Source organism: Camellia sinensis, chromosome 1 (genome assembly GCF_055761805.1).
Source record: "Camellia sinensis isolate YWXY chromosome 1, ASM5576180v1, whole genome shotgun sequence".
NCBI classification, from domain to species: domain Eukaryota; kingdom Viridiplantae; phylum Streptophyta; class Magnoliopsida; order Ericales; family Theaceae; genus Camellia; species Camellia sinensis.
This window is the reverse complement of record NC_138961.1, coordinates 40,231,484-40,249,221: the sequence shown is the minus strand read 5'-3', so window position 1 is coordinate 40,249,221 and position 17,738 is coordinate 40,231,484. Positions and strand designations below refer to the sequence as shown.

At 36.3% G+C, this 17,738-nt stretch overlaps 1 long non-coding RNA gene across 1 annotated transcript; it reads left to right on the top strand.

Annotated features, from left to right (window-relative positions):
* The first annotated feature begins 2,909 nt into the window (after positions 1–2,909).
* LOC114272621 (uncharacterized) lies at positions 2,910–16,719 on the top strand. The gene is made up of 5 exons (XR_014327802.1): positions 2,910–3,018; positions 3,147–3,234; positions 9,063–9,121; positions 9,660–9,742; positions 16,517–16,719. It is a non-coding gene; the product is annotated as an uncharacterized LOC114272621 (long non-coding RNA).
* The last annotated feature ends 1,019 nt before the right edge of the window (positions 16,720–17,738 follow it).

Genomic DNA, 17,738 nt, shown 5'->3' with positions numbered 1-17,738 from the left:
CAATGATGACAAACAAACACAGGTTTTACCTCCTTTCCTTTTTGTTGATCTTACCACCTTCAGGTTAATGAAAAGAGTGATCACCCTATTGAACCTTCACTTTTCCCTTTGCTTGAGTCTTGATGTCATGTGATGTAGAGGCCTGTCCCTTTTGAAATGTTACATCACCATATCCTATCCCACTTTTGTCACAACTCATCTGTTGATACCCCGATGATGTCTTCTAGTGTCTTTGACCATTTGTTCCACATATCAATCGTGGCTTTAGCATATTTGAGTTCTTCCTCTTTCTGACCAACCAGCTCTTCCAATGCAACTTGTGACATCTCAAGGATTTCAATCTTCTCTTCATATATGGCATAGATTTCAAAAGTTCATTCCTTTCGGTCTCACAAGATAGAAGTTTTCCACAGAGGTCTTGTCTGTCATTGAAGATCTTGATGACATCCTTTTTTACTGTTGCAATCTCTCCATTTAGCTTGACATTCTCGCTTTTATATGCTTTGAGCTTGAGAGTAAGTTTGTCATTGATCTTGGACAAGTTCAGAGATTCATTGTAAAGCTTTTCATAAGCTTGTTGTAGGTCATCACCATCAATCCCATCATTGTCTTTTGAGGTTTCATCATCTTCTTTTTGCTTCTCTTTCTCCTTGATCTCATCCAGTCGAGCAACTAAGGCATGAAAGTTGATGGATGATTGTGAAGATGACTCTCCTCTTTCATTAACTTGACTAAAAATGTCCCATGCATCTTTGGCCTTTGTGTAGTGAGCAACCCGTTTGTTCTTCTTCTTTTGAAACTACTTCACGGATGGTATTCAGAACTCTTTGATTGCTCGGATTGTCAGCACTTTCAACATCCTCTTCAATTACTCACCAACATTCAGGGTCATGAGCTCTAAGATACATCCCCATTCTGATCTTCTGGAATAAGTAATTACTCCCATCAAAGGTAGGAGCACGGTGCAAACTCTTACCACAAGCAAGCTCAACTGGCTTTGTAGGAGGTTAAGTGACAATAGACCAGAATGCCATGCAGGTACTATCTCCGTCTTCACCGGATTCGATTTCTTCGGGTTCTTTCTTTGACCCACTTTTATTATCCCAAGTCACTATATAGACTTTCTTTCGGTTGTTTTTCGATAGACATTCAAAAGCAATATGACTGAACCTTGACATTCATAACACTTGACACCTTGCCCTTTCATGGTTTGCTTCTACTACAAGAAATTAGTCTTTTATAGACTAATATTTTGGGACTAATTGAATTTCGTCCCTGAAAATAATCTTTGGGGGATTTGGTGATAGACCTCTCACTGTCTAATTTGTCTTTCAAAAGAACAAGAATTATATATATACTTTCAAAATCCCCTAATATTTTAAAACTTGTTTATTTTACTATATTACCCTCATATCTATCAGCTCCCCTATTAAGTCATCTTCACAATGTATTTCAGAGTAAAATTTTACATTGAATCACAATAAAATTTTATATCGTTAAGAAAATCAACATACTTTTAACCAGAGTAAAATTTACTCTGAATCAGAGTAAAGTTTACTATGATTCAAAGTAAAATTTTATATCGTTAAGTAAATCAACATGTTTTTAACCAGAGTAAAATTTCAGAGTAAAATTTTACTTTGAATCATAGTAAACTTTACTCTAATTCAAAGTAAAATTTTATATTGTTAAGCAAATCAACATGTTTTTAACTAGAGTAAAATTTTACCGTTACAAAAAATAAAATACATACTAAATAAATGAACCAGAGTCAAATTTTACTCAACATCAACATTTATCTATTGAAATTATACAGATCATAATCTGAGTTTTCTCTCTCTGTTTCTTTTTCCAACAACATTTATATGTTCCAGTCAACAATAACAAATAAAAAAAATTAGATTAACAACCAACCAGATTAAAAAAAAAAAACTTATACAAAATCATCCATGTTTGCAGCCTCAACACCATATTTATTTCTCTCTATGTGTTATGTGCTATGTGTTTGTATCCTACCAAGAGAGAGACTTACGACTAAGGTATTTCCTTCTCTTCATAGACTCTGAAAACCACACCAACAGCTTGAGTTGCTGTAATGGCATCAATTTCTTGCACTAAAAACCCCAACCAAGTGCTTCCATACAGCATCAAACTTTTCATAACAACTCAATGAAAATCAAGAACGAAATTTGAACGATTCAAAATTTGAAGAACAAAGAAGAGACTAAGATTTACAGGAAGTTCGGGAGACGATGATGGGAAATCGTTGCGATAGAGGTATATGAAGCCTCTGGTGTCTTCAATTCTAGGGTTTTCAGAAGAGAATTGGAAGGATTGACTGACATTGGATGCGGAGGATGGGGTAGTGCCGAGAATCATGGCGATTGGTGGCTGGAATACATTGGCGAACAGTGCTCCGGCAACTGAGGTGGCCTCTGACATGGCTATGAAGAGAACCTGTGTTTAGAGGGGGAGAAGAGAGACAAAGAAGGTAGGGAGAGAGTGGGTGGAAAAGGTGAGAAGATTTAATTGAGGGTATAATAGTCTAATATAATATTTAAATAATAAATTTTGTCATTTATGCAAGACATTATAATTATGAGGGGGTTTACAAGTATAATTTTTTTTTAGTCCTTTTAACAATGAAATGAAGGTAAAGGAGGTTTATAGCCAAATTTTTCTTAATCTTTTAGGAAGAAATTTAAATATATGATAATTTACTTATAAGACGGTAAAAATGACTATAAATATTCTCACTTAATATTTATATAACTTTTTTAGACCAAAAATTTGATTAGTAATATATTACTAACATTTAAGGACCAAATATTTTTATCATTATCAATTAAAAACATTTTGAGAGCAAATATTTTTATCATTTTAACAATTAAAAAGTCGGGCCCTCACTCCCTAACTCTCTCATTCTCTCTTCAACGGGTTGCTCAATCTTCAGTGCTGGAGTCCGGAGCTCCAAGGCAGATTGGAAGTATCCATGGCAGATTGGGAACTCAAATTTTGGTGTGTGTGTGTGTCTCTCTCTCTTTCTCCACCTATATACATATATATATGATTTACAATATTGATCTGATCATCTCTTTTTCTTTCTCTTCATAATTTTCTACATCACAATCTTCAATCAATGGAAGATTTCATCATCAATTCATTAAAGAAGAATCTCGGCTGTCGATTCACTTCTCTTCCGAATTCTCGCTCACCTGGTATCAAAAACCCTAGGTCAGTACTCTCTAAACTGTTAAAATTATTGATATATATGAAGTTTAAAACTCTGAAACTCTAATTTCTAAATATATAGGGACCAAGTAAACTCTTCTTTCTAAACTCTGTATTACTTCAAACTCTGTATCAGAGTTTTATATATGAAGTTTCTGATCTTAATTTCTGTAAATTTTTTTTATATATTTTTGTGTTTTGTGATTGTTGTTCAAGTTTCTATATATGAATTTTTCTATAATTTTTGACCTGATTGATTTGATCAATGATTTTTTTTTTTTTTAACTTCCCATTTATTGACTGATTGATATTAGAAACTTCATAATATGTATATATGTTACTTTTTATTTCTGTTAAACGTTCTTTTTTCTTGATGGATTTCTATTTTGTTGGTGTTTGATTGAACTACTACAATTTTATATTTTGCTCACAATGTGTTTGACAATATGCCCAATGATGATACTATGAAAATAATGAGTGTGTCCTATAGATATGAATCACATAGCTGCTTTAATTGTTGGTGTTACACGTATTGACTACGCATCATCTTTTGCTTAAATTGCTTCGCAATATATCAAAAAGATCGAAAAGTTTGAAGCAACCAATGGATTTTGAGAATTCTGAATTCATGAATCTCTTTTTTATCATTACAATTGTTTCAGGCTATAGAAATTTTTTCTCAAGGTTGTGATTGTTTCTAGCATTGGACTGAATCATTTTATTTTGAGTGTAAAGAGAGTTGTTCACGTTTTTGTTTGAGGATGTATATGAAATATACTGTACTTATATGGAATGAAGAGGAAACAAGACCCAACTGTTGAAAAGCAGCAATGCAAAGTATGAGATCATGAAATATCCTCTCACATGGATTGTATAGATCTAATGAAAAGATGTACTTTGTCCCTGTAGACCTGCAAAGATGAGGGTGATCGGCGCCACCCAACCAGGGTTGCCTGCCAGAGACACTGCGATGGTGAAGTCAGTCACTTGATTGACAGAATGAAGGTATAGAAAATGAAAAGTGTTGGTGTGTAGTGTAGAGAGAGAACATACCTCAACTTGGGATGCCCCCCCTTCTTTATATAGGTGGGGGGGTGTGATATTTATTTGGGCTGAACCCATTGTAGGCCTTGTTTGGGTTAGCCCCAATAAGCTGATATATATATTTTTTTGGGCTCCCACAATTGCCTCAAAACTTTCATTGCCTGCGGTAGAAGGAATGAGAGTTTTTCTTGCCGAGTTACGTTATTCAAATAGCTATTAGGTTTTTTTGATAAAGAATGCTCTGGATAAATGAATAAAATGTATGAATGGATGACTTCATGAATGTATGTATAAATGTACGTATGTCTTGAATGTATGGATAAATGTATATATGTTTATCATAGGATGGGGGGGTGAGCTAAAACCCAGGAAGGAATATAGTTTAGAGAGGTTAAATAAAGGATGACGATCATAGGACAAATTATATTACATGAGTTCCAAACAAATCATAACGATGGGCCACGATATTGGTACCCCCGGACAAGGGCTGTAGGTCGTGGTATTATGATCCCCGGGCGAAGGTGTAGGTCACGGTATTATGACCCCCGAGCGAGAGTGTAGGCCACGGCATTATGACCCCCGGGCAAGGGTGTAGGTCGCGGTATTCTAAACCTCGAGTGAGGGTGTAGTATATTGCCGAGTACGAAAAGCGCTTCAAAATATGGACTTTCGTGCCGAGCTAGAGATATTTCTATGTGTTGAGCACGAAAATGATTGCCTGAACCACATAATGTAGATTAAATAAGGTAGATATATCAGCTACAGTATTATTATCCCCGGGCGAGGGTGTAGACCTACGGTATTATAACCCCCGGGTGAGGGTGTAGACCTGCGGTATTATATCCTCTAGGCATGGGTGTAGGCCTTTGCTGATGGCGCTTCGTGCCGAGTGCGAAGATTACGCTGGACTCAGAGACTTTTGTTGATTTTAAGTGGCGATCAAGTGCCAATATTGCAAGGATTTTAAATAATGCATCCTTTGTCAATGATGGCCTGTACCGAATGAGGTAGACGTGTTAATCACAAATAATATTGTTTCGCTTGTAAGGAATTGCTAAGTAGATATCCTTCGAACTATTTAATTGCCGAGTAAATTTTGGGTCAATTAGCATTGTTGTGCCAATTAGCATTGCTCAGTTTACATTTAGTCCAATGTAGACTTGCCCCATTGCTTTTGAATGATAGGTGTTAGTCGGAAGGAATGCAGATTGGACGTGCCCCATTGCCTTATGTTGTAGGGCAAATTCAGCTTTGGTAAAATGACGATGTGCAAAAATATGCGAACTGCCAACTGCTAAGTGTGTAATGTATTGTCCCAAAACTGGCGCTTGCTTAGAGCTGTGTGAAAAGGAGTGGGAGTTTGTAACTCAAGTAATGTCGTTGTAATGTTTGGACCAAGTTGGCCGAGTATGCATACATAGCAGAGGTGTCGAGATGAAGATTGGCTGATATGTCCCAATTGGAAAGCAAAAAATTGACTGTGGGCAATAAATGGCCAAGGTAACTAAATGAATGATCGGGGAAGACCGAAGATTATTTCCTTGTCCCAAGATCCTGCAGCTGAAATTGCATGCTGATCGTATATGATTTGACCGTTGATTTTGCATTTAATGCTCCTGATTGGTTGAGGTATTGAGCTCAATATGCGACTTAGAATTTGCAGAATTAGACCGTACAAATGTGTTCAGAAGGGTCCAAATGTTGGAAATGACTATGGGATCACTATAATCAGACTCCTGATGGCGTAGTTGTAACTTGTAACCAAAAATAGAAATGATGGCTCAGATCAATGGAGACTAGTGCTCTGCGAAGCACTGGATAATTGCTCCTATATTACTGAGTTAGACGGCTTGGCATGGCATGGCATGACATCCTTGTGTATATATTTTGCACATTATATATTTGAACTTGATTGTGCTGCTATGACAGGATGTAACTTAGCCTCAATGCATGGAATAATTTCCTAGGTTGGCCAACTTAAGTCGTTTTCTACAACAAAATGGTGACATCGTTGGCCAAACTTCGACAGGCTCGTACGGCTTCATTTTAGCTCTGATTTTGACGCGGTTTGTGGCGTTAGACTCGTCTTATGAGGATGTCACATTGGGATAATCAAAGCTTGAGTTCGAAAATGCTAAAAAATGTCAATTTCTGGACATTTAGTCGGTTTCGCAACTATCGATGGCCTACAGTTAGTTCGTGGCTTTACTAGTCGGTGTTTGTAGACTCCACTAGTCGACATGAACCTGCTGGTAGACCACAAAATTCTTGCCCGCATGAAGAAAAATGTAGACCCACTTGCTACGAGGTATGGCACTGTCGAACAGCTTTGTAGCGTTGTAGCTTTGCTGAGTACTCTTCTAGGAATTGTGGTACTACTGAGTAATGTTGATGAAAAATGATGAATTAATCATGGTGCTAATAATGATGCAAAATAATGTAGCCGAATAAAGTGGATGCACTACCGAATAATGTTGATGAATTAAATAATGGTCCAAATGGTGCAAAGCCGAATTCTTCATGCAATAGGTCATGAAATGCAGAATTTTAGATTCAAACTCCTAACTTTGAGCCCTTGTATCTCCCTTATTTTAAGTCCGATTGGCCTCATTTTTGCAGCGTTGGATTCATCACTCAGCCTAGTGTTCATTCCACTATTCAAACATGTCATTCCGCCTCGAATTGGATGCCGTTGGACCTCTGAAAGTTGACCAAAAATAAGATTAGTCTACTCTTTTTTTTTTTGGTGTGTTCAGCTCTTCAATGTTGCAGAGTAATAGTGGTGAGCATGGTTGCGCAATGTAAGTAACTTGGCAAACTCGTTGTAATTATCACTTGTCAAACAGGTGTTGTGGTTGTGAGAACGACGGTATTGCAGTTGTCGGTGTGGCTTGTGGGCTACTAGGCGATTCAAGGCGTTGGATTCTGACTGTTGAAACAGTTTGCCAAATGAGAAAATACTTCGACTGTGTAGAAATTTGGTGCTCCATTCTACTCGGTGTGGTTTAGCATTAGTGAACTTTAGCTTTTCTCGCTGAGCTTGGTCAACGCGGCCAATGCCTTTGCTAGACAATGGGTCTTCTTGTGGGATGACGACATTGCCGAGTGACATGCTTGCCGAAGAACCTTGTTGTTAATTAGAGAGAATGTTCGATTTTATGTGCTCGGCAAGTTTATTGACGCTAAACAAGCCTCATTCTTTGCCGAGACTATTTCACGATTCCGTTTGGTGAGTTCGGCACATATGGATAATATTATGTTCACAGAACCTGATTTCAAGGATGGAATGTGATACGAATTTGGGTTTGGAGTACATTTGGCACCTTATAATTCCGACGGTGGTCTGAAGCAGTGAAGCAGTAAATGAGCCACTCGGCTTCTTGGTTGGTAGTTTTTTTTTTTTTTTTAGTAGCTTGCCAAGAACAATTCTAGAGAGAGACTCAAGACCCAATTGTAGAGCTACTAACTTCATCTTGTTTTGACAACCTTTCTAAGAAATATTAATATTCAACAAGGGTTTGATCAAATCTGTGAGCATATATAGGTACATACATAGACGTGTATATATATATATATGTATACCTGAACTTTAGCAAAACAAACATAATCAGAATGAAAGAAGCCAAAAACCCAGTTGTGGGTCTCTTTTTTTAGAAAGAGAATGGTTAACCTTAGTGCTCACTGGTCCGAGTACCTTGGGTGTCGTATTGATTCTTCTCTTCATTGAATTCTTTAGTTTTTTCCCACAGACGGCGCCAATTGTAAGATCATGAAATATTCTCTCACATGAATTGTAGAGATCTAAGAAGAGATGAACTTTGTCCCTGTAGACCTGCAAAGATGAGCGTGATCGGCGCAACCCAACCAGGGTAGCCAGCCGGAGACACTCCGATGGTGAAGTCAGTCACTTGATTGACAGAATGAAGGAATAGAAAATGAAAAGTGTTGGTGTGTAGTGTAGAGAGAGAACATAGCTCAACTTGGGATGCCCCCCCCCCCTTTATATAGGTGGGGGTGTGTGATATTTGTTTAGGCTGGACCCATTGTAGGCCTTGTTTGGATTAGTCCCAATAAGTTGATATATTTTTTTTTTCTGGCTCCCACACAAAGCATACGTGAAAACTACTATTCTAGTTTTGCTTCAAAAGCATCCTTGCTCTATGCTGCATTTCATTCAATGAGTAAACACCTATGCTCTCAGCATCCCCATGGTAATTCAAATTTGCTGCAACTTTAACTAAATGTTGGACTAGACCTGTTACTTTAACCAAATGTTGGAATTACTTGTCTTGTTTATTTATGCATGTTCTTGGCAACAAGGGAAAAAAAAAAAAAGAGTATAAAATACTACTACCAGTTTAGTGTTAAGCTTGTCATGTGGTTTAGAACTGCAAGAAGGTTGTTATATCTAACAATTTTCTCTTTCACCCCATTTGTTATCAGTTCTCTTCTGCTTTAAACTTCTTATTTGCCCATTGTCATGTGGGCTAGATTATTTTTTTTTTATTTTTTTTTTTGTGAAAAATAATCTGTAAATTTATAACTCTATAACAAGATTGATTTGTGATTTTTAAGGAGGGAATCTTTCTTTATGATCTTCCCAAGAATTTGTCATGTTTGCTAGTGATCATATGAAATCAGAGACTTGTAAGATTTGGTGTCCTATGAGGAACCTGAAGTCCATTGATGCAGACTGATTTATTCTGTTTTTTCTTGTTTGATATCACTAGAAATTGTGCATGATACATTGCTTATCTATTTAATAACTTTTTAATTTATATTGACAGGGATATTGTATTAAATGCTTAGATCAATGAAAATTGGGGGCTCAAAATCAATGTGGAAGGTATCAGCAACTTGTTCTAAAATGTCATTTGCAATTTGAAGACTATTGTTTTGCTAATTATTTCAAATGTTTTGGGGATATCTTCCATGCCGACTACTTTTTGAATCATAGAATTGTTATTTCTAGTCATAGTACCTGCAAATTACTTCCAAATCAATACCATTTAGTTTTCTTTTGTGCTTTGTCAACTGTTGCATGAGGTTTCATAATATAAGCATTGGACTATCCACTTCTATTGTTTCTGTTCTGCATTCAAGTTTCTGACGGGGCCACGAATAGTATTTCTTTCCTTTTCCCTCTACCTCCAGTTGTAGTAACCCATGTGCAGAATAGAGAATTGGTACTCTTCTTAGTTGATGCAGTGACGTTTTTCCCTGGTCCTTTATGTCTTTCATAATTTCTTCTTGCTCAATATTATTTTCTTTCTTGTAATATTTGCTCAATAGTGCTCTCTGTAATATTTAAAAATTATTACCCTCTATTTACTTCAAGCTTACATATTTCAGACCTGTCAGTTAGCTGACACTCTTACCTGTAGGTGCCCATCATGGACAAAGTGACTGTCAAAATAATGTCTTACTTATGCAAGATGGCAGATATCATAGAAGGAAGGAGTTTCATGTAAGGCATATAAAGGCGAGTCACGATAAATTTTGAATTCCTTCTTCTCTATATAGTGGCTTAGATGTTTCTGCCAAATTTGTGCATGTTTTTTTTTTTTTTGGGTGAATATTCATGCATGTTGTTGGCTTTGTGCATAAGCTCATATTTTCATCATGTCCATGCTCTTGGCCATGTTCCACATTTTTCCCTTTTATTTATTTATTGTTCTTGTCTATCTTAATAGCTGTTGTAGGCTTGTAGCATGAGTTAATGCTCCAGTATCATTTTTCAGCTATATTAATCATATTAGGGTGCATTTCACATCCAATAGTTTATAATCAATGGGTGCACTGCTTGATTTTTTTGATTTTTATGAACACTGATGTATCTTGCTACTTGTACAAGAACTTGGGGTTAACCAGCAATAGATAGTCATACTTGAGTTGAGATTTATGGGGTACAAAACTGAAATTTCTATAACACAATACTAGTAGGTGGAAAAGAGAGAAAATGCAAAACAGGGTCATATAAAAACACACAATTTATCTATCATTTACACAATTTTAAGAGAGGACCAAACCATGCTTTTGTCTATGTCCTAGGGAATTGAACTAAAACTAATAACAATGGTGAACAACAGTTTCTTTTAACTTTGTGCCAGAGTTTTGGATTGGGTATTCTTTAAATTTAAAGCATGTGCTCTTTTAAAACAAAATTAAATATTTATAAGTATGATCTAAAGAGTTTTGGGTTCTTGAATTACTCATTTGCCTTTGTTATTATGAACTAAGAAGCTTGCATATGTTGCAATACTAAAAATTTAGGGCTGAGACAAAAATAATGTATAATGTATTTAGGCAAGGTTCCCTGTTCTTAAATAGAGTAAATAAAAAATGAGTTTCTTAATTAGGTGAATGATCCTTGTATATTTAAAAAGTTTAGAATGTGACAATGTGAACTGGTGCAATCTTCTAATGATTATCTTGTTCTGTAGATCCTTGAAAAATATGTGAAGAATTGGATATCAATTGCTGCACCATTTTAGGATGAGTGATGATTAGGGATGGCAATGGGACGGGGCGGGACAGGGTCGGGGATCACACTCCCCGTCCCCGATCCAAGATGGTGAAAATTTCCCCGTCCTCGTCCTCGGCCCCGGCCTCGATCCTCGACGGGGAACCTATCACCTTCCCCGTCCCCGTCCCCGTCCCCGTCCCCATCCCCTAACAGGGATCAGGTTTCCCCGACCCCGAAAACTTCCCGGCCAAAAAAAAAAACAAACAAACAAACAAACAAAAAACAACAATAACAACAACAACAACAACAAAATCATCAACACAAATCATCATCAACAGATCTCAGATCAACAAAATATCAACATCAACAAATCTCAGATTCGTGGCGATGGACGATGAAGAAGGTGGAGTGGCAACAACAGATCTCAGATCGGCAGCGATGGATGACGGAGGAGGTGGAGCGGTGGTGCGAGGTGGACAGAGGTGGAGGAGAGGTGTGAAAGTGACGAGTTGGACCGAGGTGCAGAGTCTACAGAGGTGAAGCGGCGGTGCGAGCTGGACAGCGACTCCGGCGTCACAGATAGCGGCGGTGGCATTGAGGAGAAGAGGTGCGATAGTGAGAGTGAGAGTGAGAGTGAGTAAAGGGGAGACAGAGAGAGAGAAGGGGTTAAGTGTAATAGAGCCTTGAGGGTATATATATATATATATGAATGGAGGATTGAGGGATATAATAGTAATTTTACTTCGGGGGGAAACGGGGTCGGGGTCGGGGACGGGCCGGGGCTGGAAAACATATCACCGTCCCCGGCCCGAAAATCATCGAAGATTCAATTTCAAATACCATTCACGGCCCGTCAGGGGTATTTTTCGAAAAAAAACCGCTCTAATTGGGGTCAGGGGAGTGGGTCTTCGTCGGGTCAGTTTCAAATTGCCATCCCTAGTGATGACATACCAGTTGACAAGGATACTAGCTGTGAGATTACAACTTGATATGTCAATTTTTGGAAACTTTGAATTTCGAAACTTTTTAAAAGCATCTTGGAAACTTTGAATATATATATATATATATATATTCATTATGATTTAGGAATAGAGTGTCTTTGATGTGTGGATGCCAATTTTTATATGTTTTTTTATTTTTTATGATTGGATGACATTTAATTTTTGTGCATTTTTAGCTATCCTAACTTTGATTTTTAGCGACGAAATGTGTTGTAGAGAAAGTTATTTCTCTTTTAGCGACCACATATCATTGTCGTTAAAAATGTTATTATTTTGTTTTTCGCAACCAAATTGGGATATTTTGTGACGAAGTATTAGCGACCAAATGTTTAATCTTGTAAAATCAAACATTTTGTGACAATATAAAATTGGTTGCTAATTGTTATTTTCAGCGACACTTTCAAAATTTCATCGCTAAAGACTTTTCTAGGCGCACTTTTAGTGACTTTTTTAGTGACGAATTTAATTTTGTAACAAAAATCATTTAGAGACCAAAATAATGGTTTTAGGGACCAAAATAATTGGTCGCCAAAAGTCTTATATGTTGTAGTGTTATAAGTTTTTGGAGCAACTTTTGGTGGAAAAGTTTTGGATTTTTTATTACCCTTATCTTTTGAATTAGAGTCCTTGAAATCAGGCTTCTTTTTCTTTAATTTTTTTTGAACTGTTTGGTAAACATAGCCGTCATTTTGGACTCTATATCAAACTCAATCTCAGGGGTCTTAGCAATCTCATGAGCACTGGTAAAAGCCACCCTTATCTTTTTGTTTTTTCTTAGAAATTTGGTGGGCTTTATAAGTCTGCAAGTTTCCAACCAACTGATCAAGTTTGAGGTTCTCAACATCCTAAGCCTCCTCAATAGTTATCACTTTTGATTGGAACCTCTCGGGTGAAGTTCTCAAAATTTTTCCAATAACCTTAGCTTTAAGGATTTTTTCACTGAGTGTGAAATAGGAATTCATGATGTCACTAACGCCTTGTTTGTCATAACCTAAAAAAGTCAAAAGTCACTATCCTATTTAAGTCACATCATCTTATTTAAGTCACATCACCTCTCTATCACATCACTTCAAATCGAACCCATACCCAACCCATATTTCATAAAAAGTCAAAAAGTGCACTTATTTAGATCATCCCAAACAACCCCTAAGTTTAGCATAAAAATCAAACGTCTCATCAGTAGGCATAAAAAGAGTTTCAAAAGAGGAGGTCAGATGTTGAAGTTTTGATCTTTTAACTGAAGTAGTACCCTTGTGAATAGTTTCAAGAATGTACCAAGCCTCTTTTATTACCTCACACGTGCAAATACACGACGAAACTCTTCAGGTTTGGTGCAACAAAAGAGGAAATTGAGAGTTTTACTGTTCCAACTTGAGTTTTGATAATCGATTGCGTCCCATTTATCAAGTGGTTTGGTGATATCAACACAACTAATGGCGACAACAAGTTCTCTCCACCCATAGATCATACAGTGCCAAACTTTCTCATCAACAGATTTTAAAAACGCCCTCATACGAGCTTTCCAATAAGAATAGTTTGTACCATCAAGTAACGGAGGTCTATGGGTCGAGTTACCTTATTGAATTAAATCCATATCACAAATCACACAAAATCACCCCCTATAGTTTTGTTAAAAACAAAAAGTGACCTGCTCTTATACTAATTGAAAACCTAAGTGATTCGTGATTCGGACCAGAATTAATTGCAACAATTCCCAAACAATTAAAACTAATAATCTAAATCATCTAGCCCGTACGAAAGTGATTTGGATTGTTGCTTCAAATTCAATAAATCGACACAACCGATTTTTACATGAAAAAAATCACAATTGGAGCACTTCTAATTTTGATTAAAAAACAACATGCGAAACACCACTAATCAATCCACTAAGAAAGAAAGAAAGAATACAAATTTACCAAAACAAATTATCCAAACTCAATCAATTCGTCTTCAATAATCTGTATCTCTTTTACCACCGCCTTCATCTCGGAATTGATCAGCTTGATGTTGAATCCACAACATCCATGTCGAATCAATGACACACACATCTTCGAACTCCTACGAATACTCCACACTTGAATCTTCGGAATGCACCGAAGAAGAACTTCTCTTGTATTGATGAAATCAAACCCACAACCCTTTGATTTAACTATCTTGATTCATGAACAAACTCACAAAGAAATCAAAGGAAAACAAGCACAAAACCTCCAAAAGAAAACCCTAAAACCCAAGAAAAAAATCTGGAAGCCGTAACCCTAAATTCTGACTGAAACACAGCTTTATAGCAAATAGGGCCGCAACGGTCACTCGAGCGCAGGATCTCTCGCTCGAGCAATGAGACTAACATGCGTGTATTCCTTAAGTGCCTTCGCTTGAGCCACCAAGAGGTTTGCTCAAGCGCACAAAATTCCTTCCCAGTATTTTTGCAGATAAAGAAAACTAGTAGGAGCAAAGTTTCTTCGCTCGAGCGAGCAAGGCAAATTACTAGGAAACTTAGAACTCGATAAACTATGTTTGTTCGCAAAATTGACAAGACTAAGGGACCTAACAAAATAGTTGAACTTAATTCCCATCAAGTCCTATTCAAAATAAATCGTCGTAAAATCGTCATTAAAAAAAATTTACAATTATTTTTTACATATGTCGCTAAAAATTGACAATTAGTGATTTTTTTGTCACAGTTTATATAAATTGTCGTCAAAACTTACAATTAGTGACATTTTTCTGTGACATTTTTCAAATAGTCGCTGAAAGTTCAAAATTTGAGGTTTTTTTGTGACGATTTTTTTTTTTGAATTGTCTCTAAAACTTATAATTAGTGACATTTTTTGTGAATTTTTTTTTTCAAATTGTTGCTAAAAATTAGTAATTGGTGATGTTTTTTAATAGTATTTGATGAAAAATGCCATTAATTATCATTGGACCTATTAGACAATAAGTCCACTTATTGGGACCTATACGTAAGTCCACTATGGATCTCAGGAGCAAGATCAATTGCGATTCCCCATGGTAAAAAATCCTAATAAGATTATGCATTTTCTCAGAATAAGACCTAACAAGGCTAGGCATTCTATAATGAGTCAAATCAAATTCAATTTAATTAATTAATTTTTGGGGGGGTACTTGTTTAGTAATCTCCTTAATATGTTTGCGGGCTCGGGTATTATTAGATTTGGTTGGTATGAATTTCCAAATCATTTGATTGTGTAGTTATTATTATTATAGCTGTGGTGTTGTGGACCCTTCTATTTAAATTAGTGAAAACAAATTATATTACTTCTCGATTTCTATAGCGACTCTGGTTTAAACCCGACCTGTTTATTGTTTTGGATCCTTCCTTTCTTGTCTTGTTTGTTGTTCTTGCCTTCTTTCACTTTATTCCTAGTTGAGTTTGGCTATTGGAGTGTTTTGGTTGTGTTTGAAACATGTTGGGAGTTGGTCTTTTCAAAACTGTCCTGCCCAGATTTTTGCTTGTTCGCTTGAGCGAACTTTCTTGCGCTCGAGCAAACTTTGAGGACTTCCAATACTTTTGCAGGTTTGTAAAACTACCGGAAGTATGGCATTCATGGCTCAAGCGGTCTTTTGGAACTCTCAGTACTTTTGCAGGCTTACAAAAGTACTGGCAGGGTGGTGTTCTTCGCTCGAGCGGTACTTTATTTGCTCGAGCGGTTTGACTTATTATGTCTGATCGCTCGAGCGACCATTCCTGTGCTTGAACGGTCAGCACATATATCAATCCGTAAAGACACCTTTTTGAGTAACTTTTTCACGTCTCTCTCTCTCTCTCTCTCTCTCTCTCTCTCTCTCTCTCTCTCTCTAATTCTTGAACATTTGATCCAAATACACCTAGATCCATCAATTTCTACACCCTAGTTCCTTGGATAAAAAGAGAGAGCACATCGAAGGCTTCGTTCTAATCGAAGAAGTTCATGTTTTCGGCTCCGTCAAGTTTTACCCCTATTTTCTTTGAGTCTTCTTCCTTGAGGTAGGGATTACTTTGACTCTTTTTATGATTTTTAACGTAGTTATTTGCTTTTCTAATCAAGTTAGTGATTTGGGGATTTTTAGATAAAACCTAGGGCTTTGGCTTCGAAATTAAAAGAGAGGTTTCAAAATGTGTTATTGTAAATGATTGTGGCTTTGTAAAAATAGTTGGGTTGTGATAGATCGTGGATTTTATCCATGGAAATTTATTTTAAAGAAAGAGGGGGTTTTGCCCTAAATTGTGAGGATTTGATGTTTGTAAAGAGAAAATGGAAATCAATGTTGGTTTTATGGAATTGAAACATTGATGATGATGATGGTGGAGATGGATATGAATTATCACTTCTATTTGAGAATATTGGAAAGTATATCTGTGTTAAAAATTAATTCTCTGTTTAGAGTTATCTGTTTTGGGCTATCGGTGGAGGATAGCTATAATTATTGTAGAAATTGCATGAGGATTAGGTGAATTAAAATTATTTTGCCATTCATTTGCATTGAGCATTGTAACACAATTACTCATCGAAAATGTATACTATTTTGAGAAAAATGGGCGAATGCCTTGGTGAATCTGGGTAGGAGTGTAGTTATGGTATTATGTTAGCCTGTGTGTCCTTGGTGAAAGTCCAGAAACCCATGAAAGGAGTTTTCACAAATGCGACTGCAATATCAATAATGCTTTTGTCTGCTTGAACTGCATGAATTATGTTAGCACCCAAAATCAACCTTGAATGAGTTCATATTTATTCACTTGACATCTCATTTTTGCTTTATGGTAATTAAATTACAGGACAAGGAAGCTTGATGCATGTCAAAGCTATGAGAAATGGTGGAACAACACTCATTCAAGAAGGAAGAGGATTATGATTGTACTTTTATCTTCCCACATTATTTCCCATTTAGTCCATATGAGAATGGTAATATAATGCACTTGTGTGATATGAGTTCATGTAACCATAAAAGGGTAAAAGAATACCATGCAACCAAATAATGGAAACTCACTACAACATTTTCTTAGTTTAGTGACATTTGAAAGTGCCACAAAACTATTCTTGTAATGACATTTTTTGATCTTGTGGCATTTTGAACAAGTGCCACTTCTATCGGTGCCACGGTAGATACGAGTGTCACGGTAGATACTTGCAAGTGTCACTGCACCATCATGGCTAAAAACTTTCAATGACATTTTAATGTCATGGTAGATATTATTTGTGGCACTATCAAGCGCCATTAAAAAAAGAGTTAGTGACGCTTATAAGTGTCATTACACCATCAAGACTAAAACCTTTCAGTGACACTTTAATGTCATGGTAGGCACTATTCGTGACGATAATTTGTTGTAGAACAATTTGATTCGCTCTTGAAGAGACTCGAACCGCCAACCTCCCGCACCATAAACCTTATACACCACACTCTTCCCACTACACCTCTATAGCACCATATGATTATATATGCAACATATATTATTTATATAGTACATACATCTATATTAATATAAAAGTATATGTATAAACATAATTATTTTATTGAACATAATTTATGTAAAATAAACTATTTACTAGTAAAATAAAAAAAGACCACTTTTGGCGACTAAAAATATTTTTCGGTCGCCAATTCTATACTTTTGGCTACTAATTGTTTTTTAGTTGCTAAAAAACTTAACTTTTGCTGACCAAAATCGGATTTGGTCACCGAAGATGCACTTTCAGCTACCAAAATTTTGGTCGCCAAAAAATTTAATTCCCGCCTTAGGATTTTAGTTCTCCCGCCCTAAAAATAACCACTTTTGGCGACTAAACTTATTTTTTAGTTGCCAATTATAGACTTTTGGCTACTAAAATTTTTTTAGTCACCAAAAAGCTTTACTTTTGGCTACTAAAATTTTTTAGGTCGGTAAAACCCGTATAATCAGTGACCAAACTTTTTTTTGGTCAGGAAATTTAGTCACCGAATATCCTTTTTTCTGTAGTGTATATTGAGTTTAATTTATTTATTGTTAATCATTTACTGCA